Source organism: Poecilia reticulata, chromosome 10 (assembly GCF_904066995.2).
Source record: "Poecilia reticulata chromosome 10, P_reticulata-male-v2, whole genome shotgun sequence".
Lineage (NCBI taxonomy): Eukaryota > Metazoa > Chordata > Actinopteri > Cyprinodontiformes > Poeciliidae > Poecilia > Poecilia reticulata.
Window position 1 is genome coordinate 26419889 of NC_088839.1, and position 6631 is coordinate 26426519.

The window sequence follows — 6631 nt, forward strand, 5'->3', positions numbered from 1 at the left end:
AGCTATTTGAACCCACATTTGCTGCTCTGTCTTGCACTACTCAGCAGAAATTTACCGACCACCAACCACAGACTCCATAAAGCAAACAGAAACAAGTCCATCCCGATCTGACGCATCTTCTTACCCCTCATTTTAGGATCAGTTGTTTCAAAGAGATGATTGTGGTGGGAATTTGCCTTTTACACAACATTTGGGCATGACTACAACTGCCAGACAAAAAGGCATCACTTTGCAGATATAATAATAAAACCTTTAACTTTTTCACATTGGGCCACAACAATTTATAGAATAAATTAAGCAAAAATAGCTTGTAGGTGGTGCTTATCTCCAACAGTCATTAGCTTAGTAGGTCAAGTTTATTTGCATAGAACATTTCCCCAACAAAACAGTTCAAAATGTTTTAGTTTATAAAAATAACGTACTCTGTAAAAATAAAAGTCTCCATTTTGCAGTAAAATACCAGCAGCTGCCGTTGCCAGATGTTTATCGTATAGACACAGAAAAAAACAGTAAAACTTTACTATATTTATGTGGTAAAATCTGTAGAAGTACAGATTTTAAATTAGTTTTTTTTACATTGTAGTCACCAATTGTAAAATAAACATTACATTTTGCCAAATGCCATCATCAAAATCATCAATACATCAAATAGATCAATGTTCCAGTTATTATTAACCAAATGTAACTCTAAACAAATGGGGTTTTAGCCTTGATTTGCAGGAACTCAGTGTTTCGGCTGTTTGCAGTTTTTTGTAAGTTTGTTCCAGATTTGTGGGACAAAGAAGCTGGATGCTGCTTCCCAATGTTTGGTTCTGGTTCTGAATATGGAAGATATACCAGAACCAGAGGACCTGTCTGAAAAGCTTAAATAAAAACAGATCTTTAAAGTATTTTGTTAGTAAGTTATTCTCTGATTTCTTAACAAACGAAAGTTAAGTTTTAAGATTTATTCCCTGAGCTACAGGGATCCAGCGTAAGGACTTTAGTGATGGAGTGATTTGTCCAGAACAGGGAAACACTGGGACGGCAGGACAACAACATGCACACATTTACACCAAAGAACAATTAATATTAGACCAAAATTTTACGCTACTGAACCGCAAAATCTTATCAAGTAATTTTGGTATCTTAAGTATGCTTGAAATGAGACAAAATGAACTTATAAGTAGCTTCTCAGCAAGATATAGGAGCGTATTTTAAGTCAATAACTACTTAATATTGATAAAAATGCACTTGTTCCATTGGCAAATAATTTCACTTATAACATGAGAAAAACATCTTGTCAACCAATAGAACAAGTAGTTACTGACTTAAAACCAGCTCCTAAATTTGTTTGTAAGTTAGCTTTGCTTTCTTTCAAGGCAACTAACATGGTTGCACTAGAAACTAGATCAAAATTACTTGGTAAGACTTGGTGTTTTTGCAGTATATAATGAAAACCTGGTGAAGCATGACCAAACCATTCTTCATTTGAGGTTGTTGACTCAAATGTTGCAGCCTCGGTTGACTTGAAACTCAGCTAAAAACACATCTCAGTAAAGGTCGTGCAGGAGGAGCAGAATGCAGATGGCAAAACACTAAACAAACACATGGTTGCCTTGAAATTCAAGATGGAAGTGTGTTTGAGTTAATAACTAAACTCAGCAGCGTTTATTTCAGAAGTCTTATACTATACACCAGCATGTCAGGACTGCTCTAATGGGCTCACCAGCAGTTGTTAAAAGAGTTTCCATAAATAGAAAACATTGCTTCTCTGTCTCGATTTAGCAACAATCTAGAGGCTGTGTTGTTAAGAGGCCGTAATACGACGGAGCTCTAATTCAATGAGACAAGGCAGGAGTTCCTGCAAGAGACAATACTGGCTGTCTACACAAATCACCTGCCTAAAATGGCAGCAGCTTAGCTGTAAGGGGCTTACATGACTCTGCATTGGCCTGCAGAGATGAAACAGGTAAAATAGGGAGTTCACCATAAGGAGACAAGGCCACGGCATTATTCTAGGCTCTTTTGTTTGGGTAGTCGTTCCCAGCTGATCTTTGAAACGGGGAACTCAACTCACAAGAAAGTCCTTTTCATCTCCAGAGCATTAAAATCCCTGACAAAAGCAACATTTAAGTAACAAAATGCAGCAAATTATAGGTCATTTTTGCTAATTTATTTTTTTATCTTTCTCTTTAAAAGGAAACAATCAAAAGATATTATCTTTAAACCATGATTGAATGTGTGGGATATGTGGTGTTTATATAATGGATTATATAGAACATGAAGAGGTTTTGCTTTTGGCTGTTGGTGAAGATTTAATAATAATAAATTAATTGTACACCTATAATTTGGTTAGAGTAGAAACTGTAAAAATTAGATGTGTAAATATGCATAATGTGGGATTAAATCAGCTTTGTCTTCTTCCCTTTTGAAATGGATATGAAAGTTTTGGTTTTTATGTTTGGTTATAACTATAATATATTTTTTATGTTATCTTTTTAATTTCTTAGTATTTCTGAACTGACTATTATATAAACCCCATCTGCCACATTAAGAGGCCAGTGATATTTAACAAATCTGCACTCCCACAAAATGGTATCACCTTCTACCAATGAATTATTGTGAAATGAAGAGAAATATTGCCTTCTCTCCATATTTTATTCAGTTATCACCCTCTATGTCCACAAATGTGACTAAGTGACATTCAAAAGACTTTTTGAAAAATGGTTTATAAGTAATGGTTTCAAGTGTAATGCAAACTATTCAATCTCTGAGGCTTTAGCAGAACATTTCTATTCATACAAAGATTATACTTGGGCTAAATGACAAACTAGGTAACATCTGAAGGCAATCGTTTGTAGTATTTGTTAGTTAGAGGGTTCAGAGTAAAGAGGGTTTAATGTAGATGTGCATCATATTTTAAGATTATTTCTGAATTTCTTTAAACACCATCATTTTTCCTCAACTTCACAACTACTTTGAGTTGGTTTACTGCACCAGTTCCTAATCAAATAAATGACCAAATGTGTTTGTAACATGATAGAATGTATAAACTAAGTCAATTTCCATCCATTTTCTTACACCCTTGTCCCTCAGTGGGGTCGGGAGGGTTTGCTGGTGCCAATCTCCAGCTAACGTTCTGGGCGAGAGGCGGGGTTCACCCTGGACAGGTTGCCAGTCTGTCGCAGGGCAACACAGAGACACACAGGACAAACAACCATGCTCACACACACTCACACCCAGGGGCAATTTGGACAGACCAATTAACCTGACAGTCATGTTTTTGGACTGAGTACCCAGAGAAAACCCACGCATGGACAGGGAGAACATGCAAACTCCATGCAGAAAGACTGGGGCCGGGAATCGAACCCAGAACCTTCTTGCTGCAAGGCAACAGCTCTACCAACTGCGCCACTGTGCAGCCTACTAAGTCAATTTGTAAAGAGAATATTTAATCGCTGCAGTAGAAAGGCAAGAATAAACAAGATCAATATTTTCTGCAGAAACCCTTCAGAGCAGTTTCACAGACTCAAAAGTGAAATTGTTCTGTTCTAAAATGCACTCCCACAAAAATATGACGCAGAGGCGTTGGTGGAAAATGTGTGCCTTTGCAAAAAAGTACAAATGGGATTCAGTTTGTGCCATTCAGACAAAACAGACTCAGTTAAATACCTGAAAAGGCTGGAGTCTAACATTGCCACTAGTGTATAAAGGGAACAAACAGCTATGCAAAAGGCAGCTGAAGATCTTTTTCTTACTTGTTTAAAGAGAAAATCTAATTAAATCTTTAACTTCATTCATTCTGGAAACTGTACAATATTTGCGGCTCATTGTTCACGGCTACAAAAATCTGAATCCCACCTGCAGGTTTTACACAAACATCGACTGATCTGGAGGACCTAAATCTGATGGTGAAGATGATTCTGCCGATTGACGATCCGGTGATGCCGTTCACGTCGGTGCTGCCTGGTCCGAGGAGCTTTAAAGAGATCTCAAACCCTGACCCCATATGACGCTTTACAGTGAGGACAGTGTAAACATAAACCAATCTGATTCATTATCCCCTGCTGCCCAGGTGAGACAATCCATTCAAAATACCAATCATCCACCACCCCTCATTAATCAATCAATTACTCCTGGCTAAGGAAACCCGAGGATCTTCCATCAATCCCCCCCATGGATTTGTTGACAGCTTTGTGCCAGTGGAGAGAGTTCAGCTTCTGAAGATCAGTGGAGATAAATGTGGGTGCTTTGACGCAACTTAAAGCTGGGTTAAACCCGCAAACAAGCAGCCAATCACATACAGGCAGCCTTTGTCATATCAGGAAAGACTCAGGTTCAACACACATGCACATTATGTAGTTTAAAAAAGCAATCCAATTCAGTTCCATATTGGATCACGAGTCCAATGTGCCCATTTCTAATAACTTCACAATATTTTTTTAAATAGTCTTATACAGCATATTGTTATTATTATTGTAGCACCCCACTGCTCTATCACTTGTTCTCAGGGGCAGAACTTTAACTCACTTGTGGGGTAGCTACTTGGGTTCGTGATTTTCAGGTAGATACCACGCAGGTTTACCTCATATGAGTAGCCGTTACTCCACTACTGTTGTCATTCTTTTACCTTCCCAGTAAAATAATCCAGACATCCACGCACAAAGTTGTTTTTTCTTATTTATCTTCAACACACAAACCTGGCTTCTTCTATCTACCCTGAACGTTGGTAGGAATTTAACACACATCAGTCTCTTAACCCCTTATATATATTTACAAACATTAACAGTTCTTAAACTTACACCAACTTCACATTTCAGCATATAACTTTACACATCTCCGCACACAGGGCCCACTCTCACACATACAGTCCAATACCCGTTGACGCTTCCGTTGCAGGCCTGTTGATGTTCGAGTTCGCTGACACGAACGCAAAATCCTTGTTACTGTTCCTCTTGTTGGAACCGGGTGGACCCCAGAAACCGGCTCGCTCCGCCGACGTCCTCACCGTCACCGCTGCTTCGCGAGTCCACTTTCTTTTTTTTCTTTTCCAATAGCGTCTCCACGCAGGATTCCTGTAGCTTTCTTTATCTTCAGGGAAACGTCCCCGCCATCTTGCTGCGTTACCCAAAAACGGGCCCCGCTGTAGTGTCCTCTAATCAGTGAGAATGCATTCCATGCATTCTCACTATTGTTTTTCTGTTTTTCTTTATCTTTATTATTCTGTCTTCCGTACGTTTTTTGTCGCTTAACTACTTTCACTACGTTTCACTAATTGTACTAATTTATATATCAAAACGTTCAGCTCCTTCAGGAGAATGGTGCTATGACTTTTGGTAAACTTCACTATTGCACTTTTTGAAATAATTGCACTTTTGTGCAAATATTTTCCCCATAGAAATGAATGGTGGAATTCGGCAAACACTCTTGCTAATGACCTAATTATTGTATTCAGGTGTGCTGCAGCAGAGGCACTTCTAAAAGTCCTCGAGGACTGGAGTTTGACACTCCTGCTCTAGTAACTGCCGTTTTTGAACTTTTTCTGCTCTTTGACAAACAAAATTATGCTGTTCATACATATTTCACTGTAGAGAAATATTTTATGCATTAAAATATAGCCACTAGTGTCTACTTTATGGAATTATTACCATCATTTCAACAGGTTTTACTGTTTTCTGTTAAACTCCTCTGGAGTACAACCTTGTCACACTTTCTCCTATTCTTTCAATGTATTTTCTTCTTGTGCTCTGTTTTTATCTGTTTCTATGCATTCTGCTTGTCTACTTTTCTCTTTGCCTTCTGGTTTTACTATCTTTTAAGATCTTCTACAATCTTTAATCAATTTTATAAATTCATATATCAAACATTTCTACTTCTTCTGACCCTTTTTGCTTTTGCTCTTCTTTACTTCTTCAAATATTTCTGGTTTACTGTTTCCACTAATTTTTTATACTTATTACTGTTTCACTATTCAATTGTTTCAACTATTTCTGGGATTGCACTAATTTCCTGTTGTTTCAATTATGCTCTTTCTTAAACTCTGTTTCACTTTTTGACTTTTTCAAATAATTCAGGTTGCACACAAACTCCTGCTTCTGCTGAATTCTGCTATAATTTATATATTATATAATTTATATAATTTATACAGTATAATTCACTATTAAATATATTAATATAGTATATTCACTATTCAATTGTTTCAACTATTTCTGGGATTGCACTAATTGACTTTTGTGCTAATTGTGCTCTTTCTCAAGTTCTGTTTCACTTTTTGTCTTTTTCAAATAAATCGTGTTGCACACAAACTTCTGCTTCTTTAGCTGAATTCTGGTATACCTTTGCTAAGTTTCACTAATATAGATAGATAGATAGAGAGATAGATAGATAGATATAGATAGATAGATAGATAGATAGATAGATAGATAGATAGATAGAGATAGATAGATATAGATATATATATATAGATATAGATAGATAGATAGATATAGATATATATATATAGATATAGATAGATAGAGATAGATATATATAGATATAGATAGATATAGATAGATAGAGATAGATAGATAGAGATATATATATATAGATATAGATAGATATAGATAGATAGATAGAGATAGATAGATAGATAGATATATAGATATAGATA